Raw genomic sequence first — 14,701 nt, forward strand, 5'->3', positions numbered from 1 at the left:
TTGGTTCAAGATTTTTTTTTTGGGTGCTTGATGTATAAAATGGGGCTGGGCCTTTTTTGTATGCAAATAAGTTGATAGGGAATATTTTCACCATCTAGAAAGTTTTTCTAACACCTGAGAGTCTATGGTCACCAAAAGCATCATTAGCTCACCAAAAGATCGTCGGTCACAAAGAGAGTGTGGCATCACGAACCACACTCTGCCCTGACGGTCGTCAAGTACACAGGGGTTGTCAAGTACCTTCCCTAACACCACACAACATACTACACCCTAATAGTCATCACGTATCAACATTAGACACTAGATGAATCAATGACACTTCGCCCTGACGGTTGTCACGTATTAAGGGATCGTTATGCACCTTCCTTGACACCACATGACACACTCCGCCTTGACGGTTGTCATGTATCAAAGGGTCGTAAGCAACTTTCCCTGACATCACGTGACACACTTCGCCCTAACTGTTGTCACGTATCAAAGAGTTGCCAAGTACCTTCCCTAACACCAAGCGACACACTTCACCCTAACGGTCGTCACGTATCAAGGCGTTGTTAGGTACCTTCCCTAATACCATGCAACACACTCCACCTTAATGGTCGTCACATATCAAGGGGTTGTCAGGTACTTTACTCAAGGATATTTCAACCAGGAGAATTTTCTAACTCCTTTTGCCCACTGAGTTGGCAATGCCCTTTAGGTTCCTTAGACCCTTCAGGCTTGAATCACCCTTCGAGCCAAATATACCATTCGGGATCAATAGACCTGTTAGGACAAATATGCCCTTCGAGATCAATACACTTGTCTGGACAAATATACCCGTCGATACAAATATGCCCTTCGAGATCAATACACCTGTCGAGACAAATAGACCATTTGGGATATATACACCTGTTAGAATAAATATACCCATCGAGCCAAATATACCCTTCGGGATCAATATAGTCGTTAGGCCAAATATATCATTTTGGATAAATATACCCTTCGAGACAAGGATGCCCTTTGGAATCAATACACCCGTTGAGGCAAATATACCCTTTGGGATCAATATACCTGTCGGGCCAAATATACCATTTGGGCTCAATATACTTGTCGGGATAAATATACCCTTTGGGATTAGTATACCCGTTAGGCCAAATAAACTCTTCTAGATAAATATGCCTTTCTGGACAAAGGTGTCATTCAGGATAAAATATCTCCTTTGAGTCTGATGACCACGTGACATTGTCTATACCCTTTATCCATATTCATCATCAGGCATGAATCTATTTGTCAGGTTAACCAATATTGATGGTGGAATATACTTAGTCCCACTCCATTAGCATACTCTCCACTCATGATTCCTTATACAGAAAGAACTTGCACACCACATCCAAGGATCCCTCTACGTATTCATATCCTTCCAATATGGGAAATAAAGCTCTAAGATCTTGGAACATTAACTCCATATCTTCCCTACAAGGAAAAGTCCTAAATTCATGGGATCTTGGTTAACTCTACACCACTATATAAGCACCAAGTCTCCTCTTCTCTAAGGTATGTGCAATTTCTCAGCTCTTACACTTTTGAGTTATTGGAGATTCTTCTGTCACGAATTTAACCTTCGGATGGTCTTTGGTCGGCAACCCCATCGATGCTTTCTATTGGTTCTTCATCTTCTTTGTTCTTCAAGTACCTCATTCGACGCGTGTGTGGACGATCAACTCACTAACTATTATATGCATCATCAGATATGATTTGATCAGATCTGTTTGCTACACTAGTTGATGCAAATGGGATCTTCAATTGATTGTGAGGAACAACCATTAGGGTATTAGGCCATCAATTAGAGCTGGGAAGAGTTAAAATGTGGTAGATTTGGGATGTAGAAAGAGGGCTTTTTAGAAACAAACACACACATTGAAGGAGAAACAATGAGATTCTAACATAAAGGCGTATCACAAACTTTAGCCAAAAGTTATGATAATTTTTAAGAAATGGTGAAACAATTTTTTTAAAAACAAACCCACAGAGATTGAAAAAGAGTTCATAGTGGGAAACAGTATTAATTTTTGTAAGGGAAAATTATGTTGTGTGTGCAAGAGTGTGTATATTAGTAAGTTTGGTAATATCCGTGCTACAGTGAAGTCACTAAGAAAGTGGAGAGTTTTTGTTTGATTTGATCTTAATGGTCAAAAATTGTGCGCTCAATTAGAAAAGTGCCGAGAGGTTCAAGTTTATTTGATTTTCTTAGTGATGTAAAACGTACACTCAAATTAGATCACGTGGCTCCTTCTCAAAAAAAAAAAAAAAAATTAGATCACGTGGCTTCTTCTTATTGTTAGTTTGTAACCTTAGGCGTTTTAGGACGCGTTTTGACTATGCCTTGCTGTAAAGCCCGTCAGTCTCATGACGCCTCACTCCGCAGGGGCGGCGCAACCTTAAGGCAGGTAGGCGCAGGACCACCTGACTTAGAAAAAAAAATTATGTATAATAATTTAAAATTTTTATTTGTTTACCCTTCAAAAAAAAAAAATTGGCAACAGCCTCAATTTTTTTATATCAATAAAATTAAAATTTTCTCCATAATTTGTTCTACATTCAGTGGATGAATAATTGCTTAGTTGTATATGTTTAGCTTGTAGCATTGATAATGAGACAATTATGCAACGATTTCAAAATATAAAAACTCATAAAAGTCAATTTTAAACTTTCTGCGTGTTTTTTTTATTTTATTGTTGTTGTCAATATATGAATTTCTCTTTTTATTAGATTGTATAATTTATGTTTTTTAAGGAACACTCTGAAAAAAAATCTTAGAGTTACCACTATCTCTTCGTGAAGCTGATCACTGATCTCATGATTAGAACATTATAACTCTCAAAAAGTTTTATTGATTGTATTATTTGTAGGTTCCGGTTAATATATGAGTTTAGAATATATATATATATATATATATATATATATATATATATATATATATATATATTAATTATTTATTTTAAGAAATTTTTTATAAAGAAATTGAAAAAAATTGTAAAAATTTTTTTTTTTTCATTTTTTTAATAATTTTTAAAAAAAAATAGTTTATTAATATATATCTTAAGGGCATATGTTAATAAAACCCTTATTGGTATGGCGTGGTTATCGGGCTTAATGATATTTGTTATTAAATTATTTTTAAAAAGTGTTGATACTATTTTAATTAAAAATTTATAAAAAAATATTTTAAAATATCACAATTTTTCTTTTTATTGTCAAAATTTTTTAAATCAATACACTGAATACAGCATCAATTAATTTTTTTTTCCAATTTGTTAAAAAAAACATAACAATAATGCACTAATTAAATTTTACCGTCTGTCCAATAGAGTACAAGTTTGGCCAGTGAACTTCACATGGTCAAGGAAAAAGGGTGTTGTTGGGCCCATAATTCAAGAAAATGGCTTCTTCCAAACATTTTTACAATATTTTCATAACAAATTTTATTTGATTATTTGTTATCGTTTCTAATATGAACCTACTATTGAAATTACTTTTTTACGATAACCGCCCATAATAACCTGCTACTTAGAATTTATTGTGAAAATGTTATTAGAAAAGTATTTTCACACCTCCATTGCTCTGCTCCATCCTCACACCTCCTCAGTTCACAGCTTCTTCATTTAATTTTCTAAGCTCTCCCACTTGCGATAAATTTATATTGTGCTTATTGTATAATGAATAGTAGTGAATAGTAGTAGTAGTAAAGATTCTGGGGTTACAGAAATGTCTAGTGAAGTAGCACCAAAAAATCCTGAACTAAGTATGGAGCAAGTTTCTGAAGAACTCCATGGGAAGAGAATTTTCCGAAGGTTCGATTCCTTGGACCTCGAATCCTCCACTATTCCCGGTCGCCATGGCCATGGCTCCAAGGTTTGCCCTTTAGGGTTTCCTCCGTGGATGTAGACCGTTAGGCTGAACCACGTAATCCTCTTGTGTTATTGTGTTCTATACTTTATGTTTTCGCTTCCGCATCCATAATAGCATATTCAACATGGTGTATCAATGTTAATATTTAACATGGTATCAGAGCTGCCTTCCTATGGCCATGGTTTTTTGTCCTTACGGTGTATTAAGAGCAATCTTTGTCTTCCTCGGTGTTTTTTCGCTGCGTTCATCTTTTTTGGTTTTCCACTACTGCCGTCAAAATTCTCCCGTATAGTCATGTCACCGTTAGAAGTCGCATCAACACTGCAAGACAATTGCCTTTCTCAAGCCACCGTCACAGAGCCAAACTTCATTTAAGGGATCTTTTCAACCTAATCAAATCTCAAGATTTCATCAAGTTTCCATCTTGAGTTTGAGAGGGGGTGTTAGAGATATATTAGCTCATTAGCATAAGCCCAAGCCTAATTCTACTTTGTGTGCAAGCTAAGTTTCCTACTTGTACTAGAAGTCTAATAGTTTAGGGTTTTGTATACTATATATACACATGTTATGGTTCATTGTAATACATGATTTGTTCTACACTCTAATATATTATTGATGTAGCCCTTTATGGTTTCCTCCGTGGATGTAGGCCGTTAGGCTGAACCACGTAATCCTCTTGTGTTATTGTGTTCTATACTTTATGCTTTCGCTTCCGCATCCATAATAACATATTCAACATGGTGTATCAATGCTAATATTTGTTAGAGATATATTAGCTCATTAGCATAAGCTCAAGCCTAATTCTACTTTGTGTGCAAACCAAGTTTCCTACTTGTACTAGAAGTCTAATAATTTAGGGTTTTGTATACTATATATACACATGTTATGGTTCATTGTAACACAGGATTGGTTCTACACTCTAATATATTATTGATGTAGCCCTAAAGTTAGAAATACTGAATTGAATAGTATTGTATTTCTCACTGAAAGAATATACATGAGTGCCTTTATATAGTAGGCATATGAGTGCAGTACAAGTAAATATGAGTGTAGTACAAGTAAGAGTGCTACACAAGTAATAGTGCTATACAAGTAAACTAGTTGGGCCTAAAGCCCACAACACTATATATGTTAACAGCCCCCCTCAAACTCAAGGTGGATGTGAGACCAACTTGAGGTTGTCAACCAAAGTACGAAGGCGTCCCTTAGGATGTGACTTGGTGAAGATATCTGCAAGTTGATCTGTAGAAGAGACTGAGATTAGCTTGAAAGCACCAAGGACAAGATGATAACGGATAAAATGACAATCGATCTCGATGTGTTTTGTCCGTTCATGGAAGATATCATTGTGAGCAATATGAATGGCACTCTTGTTGTCACAATAAAGAGGAGTAGCCGAGGATGTCGACACACCTAAGTCTTTGAGAAGCCATCGTAGCCAAAGAAGCTCAGATGTGGTATCAGCAAGGGCACAATATTCTGCTTCAGTACTAGAACGGGCCACATGAGTTTGTTTCTTGTTTCGCCAAGAAATCAGAGAAGAACCAAGAAGAAAGCAATAACTAGTGATGGACCTGCGATTAGTGGGATCTCCTGCCCAATCAGCATAAAAAAATGCACGAAGAACAAGAGGAGACTGAGCAGAGTAGAAAAGACCATGGAAGAGAGTGCCCTTTAGGTACCGAAGAATGCGCAGAACAGCAGCATAGTGAGTCGATCGTGGAGTAGACAGATATTGGCTCACCTGGTGAACAACATAGGAAATGTCTGGACGAGTAACAGTGAGATAAACTAGGCTGCCAACTAAGCGTCTGTAAAGAGAGGGATTAGACAATGGTTTCCCCTCTGAGGGAGTCAGATGCGTATTAAGCTCGACTAGAGTGTCAACAGTCTTGCTATCAGTGAGTCCAGCTCTAGACAAGAGTTCAGAAGCATACTTGGCTTGAGTAATGTAAAGTCCATTTGTAGAATGAGTGATTTCAAGACCCAAGAAGTAGCTGAGATGTCTAAGATCTTTCATCTCAAACTGCTGACTGAGAAAATTCTTGAGTTCTTGAATGCCATTGAGGTCATCACCAGTTATGATCATATCATCCACATACAAGAGAAGTAAGATAGTGCCTTTGTCAGTGCGACGAAGAAATAAGGCAGAATCATAATGACTGGCCATGTAACCCAAACGAGAGATGGTAGAGCTGAATTTGGCAAATCAAGCACGTGGAGCTTGTTTAAGGCCATAAAGTGCACGTTGAAAGTGACAAACCTTATTTGATTCAACAAAGAGACCAGGAGGAGGTTGCATATAAACTTCTTCACTTTAATCCCCATTAAGGAATGCATTTTTGATATCCATTTGGAAAAGATCCCATTTACTGGTAGCAGCAACAGCTAAGAGGGCACGAACAGATGAGATACGAGCAACCGGAGCAAATGTCTCTTCATAATCAATCCCATACTCCTGTGTAAAACCTTTTGCAACAAGACGAGCTTTGTAGCGCTCAATGGACCCATCAGAGTGAGTCTTAATCTTGTAGATCCACTTACAACCAACCACAGATTTCCCAGGAGGGAGAGTGACCAAGTCCTAAGTATAGTTTTTAGACAATGCATCAAGTTCCTCTTTCATTGCAATCTGCCATAAAAGGTCAGTGGAAGCCTCACGATAGGTGTGAGGCTCATGCAGTGTAGCAAGGGCAATATAACAATGATAGTCAAGTAAATGTGCAGGAATGGACCTTACCCGAGTTGAGTGACGAGGTGGAATGTCTTGTGCATGATCTTCAGGTGGAGCAGGAGCAGGAGCAGGGGAACCAAGATCAGGGTTGGGTAGCTCGTCTTCGACCTATTCATCTTCCACCTGTTCATTAAAGGGGGAACTAGGAAAGGGATTAAGGATTTCTGGTAGTTGGACAGAAAAGTCAATAGGAGAATCAAGAGCAGCTACAAGAGGATCAAGAGCAGCTACAAGAGGATCAAGATCAGCTATAGGAGGGTCAGGAGCAGCTACAGAAGGAATTTGTGTCTCATTTAGAAATAGATCTAAGACAAAAGAGGAAGATAAAGAAGCACGGAAGTGAGAGAGCTCGACAAAAAGGCGATGTTCCCAAAAGACAATATTGTGGGAGATACGAAGACGATGAGAAATAGGATCAAAACACCGATACCCCTTTTGAGTTTCACCATAGCCAAGAAAACAACAAAGTCTTGACCTAGGCTCAAGTTTGTTATGCTCATGTGGCTGAAGAAGATCGAAACAAGCAGAGCCGAATGAGCGTAGGTGGTGATAGACTGGAGGTGATCCAAAAAGTCGCTCATATGGAGTTTGATTTTGGATGACAGGACTGGGAATGCGATTAATAGCATGAACAGCATGAAGAGCAGTTTCGCCCCAAAAAGGAGCAGGAACTTTGACAGAGAGAAGAAGAGCACGAACAGTGTCAAGAATATGACGAAGTTTTCATTCGGCTCTACCATTTTGCTGAGAGGTACCTGGACAAGTTAGTTGATGAATAGTGCCATAGGAATGCAAAACAGCTTGGAAAGCATATTGAGTGTACTCAAGAGCATTATCAGATTGAAAAATTTTGATACGTTTAGAAAATTGAGTTTCAACCATTTTTGCAAAATTAGAATACACTTGCAATAATTCAGAACGATGTTTCATATTAAAGATCCAGCTATAGCGAGAGTAATCATCAACAAAGACAACAAAATATCGAGATCCACCAATACTAGAGACAGAGGAAGGTCCCCAAACATTAGAATGAATAAGGTCAAAGATATCAGTGGATATAGATTCACTAGAATTGAAAGGCAAAGCTGGTTGTTTTCCTAATTGACATGAAACACAATCAAAATTTTCTGCAGACACTGAACCTAACAAACCTCTAGAAGCCAATTTTTGTATACAGGAAGAAGATGCGTGACCAAGTCGAGCATGCCAAAGAGCAAGAGAAGGAATAAAAGAAACTGCAGCAGCTGCAGCAATAGAAACAGGAGCAACAAGTGGAAGACAAAGGTTGTCCACGGGAAACATACGCCCAACTCTGGGACCGATCCCTAGCTCCTGTCCCGTCCTTGGATCCTGCACAATACACTCAGAATGATCAAATATAATTCGATAACCCAACTCAGCTAATTGTCCCACAGAAAACAAATTGTAAGAAAGGTCAAGAACATTAAAGACCCCAGAAACGGAGAGATTGGAGGTTGAAACGGAACCTATATTATGACCAGACATTGTGGAACCATTTGCTATGCGAATAGTAAGAGGGTATGGTGCAAGTTTAAGTTCAAAAAATAAGGACGAGTGAGGTGTCATATGATTGCAATAAGCAGAATCCATAAGCCAAGAGGAAGAAGACATACCGGATAAAGATGAGAGAGAAGAGGAATAAGATGCATTACCAACCATACGAATGACATTGGCGATGATGTTTTTAAGGTCATTTGTGGTCATGGTGAAAGTGCGACCTGAAGACTTAGACTGTGCAGAGACGGGAGCCATTGGTTGGACACTCTCAATGTTAGTAATAGTGGCAGTAGAAATTGAAGTAGCTGATTTATTGCGCTGAAAGCAAGTCTCAATATTATGGCCAAAACGTTTGCAAAAATTGCAAAAACGTTTGCTGGATTGTTGGCGACGATTGCTGCAAAAGGAAGAAGACCTGTCTTTATTCTTCATTTAGAAGTAAAATATGCAAAAATGGATTGCAAAAATGAAATCTACGCGAAAAACTGGGTAAGGAGCACTTGGACTGAAAAATATTTATTGGAGCAAGATGCACAACGGAGATAGTAAGTGCAGTGGTCTATGTGGTGCGGTACTCCTCAACGACGGCGGCTGCAGGTCCGGAACCCAAGGACAACGACTGGAAGACGTCGGAGGTTCTACGGCGAAAAACTGCGTCGGCTGCTGTGATGGCGGAAGCGATGTTGAGAATAGAGCACCACCAATAAAGACAAGACTGCTAAGAAAAGGTCAGAGTAGTGGCTCTGATACCATGTTAGAAATACTGAATTGAATAGTATTGTATTTATCACTGAAAGAATATACATAAGTGCCTTTATATAGTAGGCATATGAGTGCAGTACAAGTAAATGTGAGTGTAGTACAAGTAAGAATGCTACATAAGTAAGAGTGCTATACAAGTAAACTAGTTGGGCCTAAAACCCACAACACTATATATATTAACAGCTTACATTCCCATTTTCCACAAAGCAAATTTCCGCTACCAGTAGCTCAAATAATTAACAGTATTTTATTGTTATTATCATCAACTAGGTGACTTTTTTTGGAATTCATTTGTATTTTTTTTTTTTATATCTTTAACAGTAACCAAGTGTGTTGCATGATTTTTTTTTTGGCTACCATAAAAAGTTCGGGACTTTTTGGGTTTGACCCAGTAAAGCCAAAAGGTCGTATATACCTTATGCTTCCTTCCTCTTACTGCGTGTGGGGACCTATACAAATGGTAGCACTAAGAAAAAAGATGCATGCATCCTATAGCCACTTCATTTTGGCTTGGAAACTAGGACAAAACAAAAATAATACTCTTAAGTTCTAAATTTGACTAATTGAATATATTCATTTTATTTTTCAGGGTGCGGGGTTGTCAGTGATATTGCATCTAGCATTTCAGAGCATAGGAATTGTATATGGAGATATTGGTACTTCACCACTGTATGTGTATGCAAGCACTTTCTCTAATGGCATCAAGCATAACGATGACATATTGGGTGTTCTTTCTTTGATCTTTTACACCCTCACTTTGATCCCTCTCGTTAAGTACGTTTTCATCGTCTTACGGGCCAATGATAATGGTGAAGGTAGGTTCTTTGAACCCCAACACCCCCCCCCCCCCCCCCCGCGGCGCTCTTTTCTCTCTCTCTCTCTCTCCTATATAAGGACATGCCTTTATTATGGCATACTTACTTTAGTCATAGACCTTTTTTTTCTTCTTCTTTTTTTTTTTTTTAATAAAAAAAAACACTAATATTAATAACAAAACAAACACACAATTTTGAGAAAGGAAGGTCATCTCCTTCACTGTTCTGACTCGAGAACAAAAAGGATGGAACCAAGAACATAGGAATTGTTCCACTGAGTAAAGAGATAGAGGTCCAATGGACAATATTATAAGCAAATTTGGACGTACAGAACATGATGCAGACTTGACGTAGACACATGGCCAATTTTAGACCTGAGACAATGGAAAAAGAAAATAAGAAGTAAGGAACAGACAATTTTGTTCAGATACATATCTTCAATAATAATAAACATGTTATCACTCAACCACTATAAACTATATAGATTCTAAATAAATAAAAGGTTGTGTTGACGGTCACCGTTAACAGCATTATTTATTTATTTTTTCTGGCAAAAGTTTTTGTCAATATTCATCTTTATGTTAAATTTTTAATTTTTTAAGTACTATATTGTGTTCTTTTTTTACTTTTTTTTTAATAGTTTCTTTTGTCCTTTTTCACTTTAACAAATACCAAACCGGTGCTTGTTAACAAATCCCATAAATTAAACACTACAACTTATTTTTCCTACCCCTAAAGAAAGAACCTTTGGCTTAACTTTTTCACTATATCAATTTCCTTAATGTGTTATTTCATATTTACAGGAGGAACGTTTGCTTTATACTCTCTTATATGCCGATGTGCCAAGATTGGTTTGATCCCAAATCAGCAAGTTGAGGACCAGGAAGTGTCTAATTTTCAGCTTGAGTTGCCTAGTAGTCGTCAGAGAATAGCATCAATGGTTAAGGCTAAGCTGGAAAACAGCCAGTTTGCCAAGTTCTTCCTATTGTTTGCCACAATGCTTGGTACTTCCATGGTGATTGGGGATGGTGTCCTCACTCCATGTATGTCAGGTATGTTAATCTTCTATATATGTTACTCTAGAACTTTTTAAGTGGAACAAGTTTTCAATTCCTTCTAGCTAGTTAAGGAAAATACTTATTGAAGACATCGCTACGAGGTTTGAGAATACAGCAGATATGTTTTTGGGTAGCTTTGGACATAAGCCTAGCTATCAGACTTTCATATACTTTTCTCTTCTTAAAATTATGATGAAAAATAAAATAAAATTAAACAGGAAGAAGTCAAAAACGAAATATAAAAAAAGATAGTGAATTTGACATTTTTTTTTTGAAAAAGAAATTCAAATTATACTATTGACGGTGTTTTTATATTTCAATTGTGAAATCATGTAGAGAATAGAAATATTCAGTTTTTTTTTTTAAGTAGAGAGAGAATAGAAACTTAGCCGAAAAGAAATTATACAATAGAAGGGTCCTTATTTCTTGTTGTCACAATTTGCCGACGTGGCAAGTTGTGAGTGGTGGAGTAAAAATAGTGAGTTCATGTAGGTTCATAACTTCACCACACATAATTCGCTACATGAATAAGTTGTGACAAAAGTTGTGATCTAACATTACTCTGTTAGAAAAATGTTAGGATCACAACTTATGTCACAATTTATTTACATGACAAATTATGAGTGATGGAATAAAAATAGTGAATTTATGTAAGTCTACAATTTCATCACTCACAATTTGTTACATGAATAGGTTGCCCCAAAATTATGGCAAAAATTTTGTCCTAACATTCCATGGCCAAATTTCCTAGAAAAATGCTGGAAGTTCAAAAAGACAATAATTGTTGTTTCGTCTCTTTGTTTGACTTTTGACTTACAATTTATTGGCAGTTTTATCCGCTGTGGGAGGGATACGGAGAGTACATCTTTATCACAGAAGGTAACCCCATCTTTATCACATTATTGATTTCCCATAATAATTACAAGGGTCCCTTTGGGTTTAGGGTATTTGTTAATGGACAATTTAAAAAATGTTCTAATACTATTATGAAACATATTTTTTTTTTTAAAAAAAAAAAACTTCTCATAACTTTTTTTAAAAGTCAATACTCTTAAGACATCGGTTAACTTTTCTTAAAATATAAAATGTATTTTCACAAATTTTTCTTTACAATGAAGTGGGAGATGGAAATTTGAATCCAAATTCTTCTCAATAAGTGAGTCGGATATTGTTACTGAGCCTTGAGGCTCTTGGCTTCTCTTTGACAATTAACTAACTAATGAGTAAGTCATTTACAAATTGCAATAGTTTAATAAGTAATGAATAGGTGCAAATTAAATAAAATTGTACTCAGTTAAATTTTGTTTTTTGTTTTTTAGTCCTTAGTATCAAGTTATTCATTTCACACATATTTCTTATACAGATATGATTGTTTGGATATTAGTTGCTATCCTGATCCTCTTGTTCGTGGTTCAAAGACTTGGAAATGACAAAGTGGGCTATAGTTTTGCTCCAATAATATGTGTTTGGTTCGCATTCATCGGGGGTATTGGCGTCTTCAACTTCATCAAATTTGATCCGACAGTCATCAAAGCTATAAATCCACAATACATTGTTCAGTATTTCCAGAGGAATAAAAAAGAAGCTTGGGTTTCTCTTGGTGGCATTGTCCTTGTCATTACAGGTAAGGCTTTGATTCCCTATTCATATCGTGATCTTATCTGGATTGATCGGAAATTGTTAATGAGGCATAATTAAAACATCGATTGCAGGAACGGAAGCACTATTTGCTGATGTTGGCCACTTCATAGTTAGGTCCTTACAAATAAGTATGTGCTCAGTGACTTACCCAGCTCTCATATTTAGCATATGCTGGACAAGCTGCCTTTCTTTGCAAACACAATCATCTTGTCAAGGACACATTCTTCGAGTCCGTTCCAGGTAAGAAGTGTGTTTTTTTGTTAAATGTTTCTTTATGAATCGTTTCGTTAATGTATCTTTAATGTTTCTTGCTCTATATTTTTATAAAATATGTACATATATGTTACTTTTCTTTTTTTTTGAGAAATAAATTAACTGCTAAACACACACACACGTACACACACTTTAATTACACTCTGTTACCAAGCTCAAACACATATTTGAGTTGGCTACTTGTGATGATGCAGAACCTTTGTACTGGCCAATGTTTCTGGTGGCCATATTGGCATCGATAGTAGCTAGTCAAGCCATGATTTCGGGGACTTTCTCTATAGTCCAACAATCTCTCTCACTAGGGTGTTTCCCTCGAGTGAAAATTGTTCATACATCGGCTAAGCATGAAGGACAAGTTTACATACCAGAAGTCAATTATCTTCTTATGCTCGCTTGTGTAGGGGTGACTTTGGCTTTCAGGAGCACCGAAAAGATTTGCAATGCATATGGTAATCTACTAGTCTTTTTATCAGTTTGAATTTTCTATCTACTTGTTTGATGATTAAATTTGGCTATTTAGTAGTATATGGTAGCATAAAAACTAATAAATTCTTTCTTCTTCTTTTTTGTATGCAGGGATAGCAGTGGTATTAATTATGACTCTCACATCGGCTTTCCTAGTGCTAATCATGATCATGATTTGCAAATCTCACATACTCTTAGTTATCTCCAATGTTCTTGTTATTGGCAGTGTTGAGCTTCTCTATTTGACCTCAGTCTTCTACAAGTTTGATCAAGGAGGATATCTTCCACTAGCCTTTTCTGCAGTACTAATGACTATAATGTATATTTGGAATGATGTGCATAGAAGAAAGTACTTTTATGAGCTCGACAACAAAGTCTCCCTAGGAAAGCTCAAGGAGATAGCCTCTGACACAAATTTATGTCGAATACCTGGGTTAGCCATGTTCTATTCAGAGCTTGTTCAAGGCATCCCACCCCTTTTCAAACACTATGTGGAAAATGTGCCTGCACTACATTCAGTCCTTGTATTTGTCTCCATCAAGTCACTACCTATCAGCAAGATTCCAGTGGAAGAGCGTTTCCTATTTCGTCGGGTTGAGCCTATAGACCAAAATGTGTTTCGATGTGTTGTGAGGTATGGATACACAGATGTGCATTCTGAGCATGAGCCCTTTGAGAATATTAGTTGAAAGATTGAAAGAGTTTATTATAAATGATTTTTGGTTCACAAGAAGTAAACTAAGTAATGATGAAAATGATGAGGATGATTTGGATGTTGGGTTTGTTAATGGAGAGGATGAAAATAATGATGTCAAGCATGTTGATGAAGAGAAATTAGAAGAGGAGTTAGAGAGAGAAATTGAAGCTTTGGACCAAGCATTGCATGCCAGTATTGTTCACTTGATTGGTGAGAATGATGTGGTTGCAGGCAAAGGAGCTGGTATAGGAAAGAGATTTTTGATAAATCATGCTTTCCATTTCCTGAAGAAAAATTTGAGACAGACTGAAAATGTATTTGATATTCCTCAAAAGCGCATGCTAAAAGTGGGCATGACTTATGAGTTATGAGGTATTGAGCATGTAGTGAAGAAGGTGCAGGCGCATAAGCAAGTTAAGATTTCTATATCAGTATATATAGTACAGATTTATTCATACAAGAACTGGAATGCTGGCTATGAAGTTTCCACCTAGAAGATAGTGCAAGTCTTGTAAATAGTGAAGCCTTAATTGAATGTATGCAATGATAAGGGAAAAGCCCCTTTAATATCTATGTTGTAGTCTCGTATTATTTAGAAAAGTCCCTCTAATTCTGTTTTGGAATGCAACCCCAATTGTAGGCTCGGTTTATCTAAGAGATTGGATGAGTAACATACCTCTAAAATACAGAAGGAACAAAATGAAAAGTATAATTGACAAAACATGAGTCGTATCTTCAATCAATTTTTCATTTTTTTTATTGTGTATGGTAGTACATATGAACACTTGATAAAATTTATAGAAAATTATTCATATATATCAGTATGTAAGAAATGATTTTCTTAAAAAAA

At 36.6% G+C, this 14,701-nt stretch overlaps 1 pseudogene; it reads left to right on the top strand.

Annotated features, from left to right (window-relative positions):
- The first annotated feature begins 3,744 nt into the window (after positions 1-3,744).
- LOC142614130 (potassium transporter 5-like) lies at positions 3,745-14,479 on the top strand (annotated as a pseudogene).
- Positions 14,480-14,701: the final 222 nt, after the last annotated feature.

This window comes from Castanea sativa, chromosome 10, assembly GCF_040712315.1.
Source record: "Castanea sativa cultivar Marrone di Chiusa Pesio chromosome 10, ASM4071231v1".
Taxonomy (NCBI): Eukaryota; Viridiplantae; Streptophyta; class Magnoliopsida; order Fagales; family Fagaceae; genus Castanea; species Castanea sativa.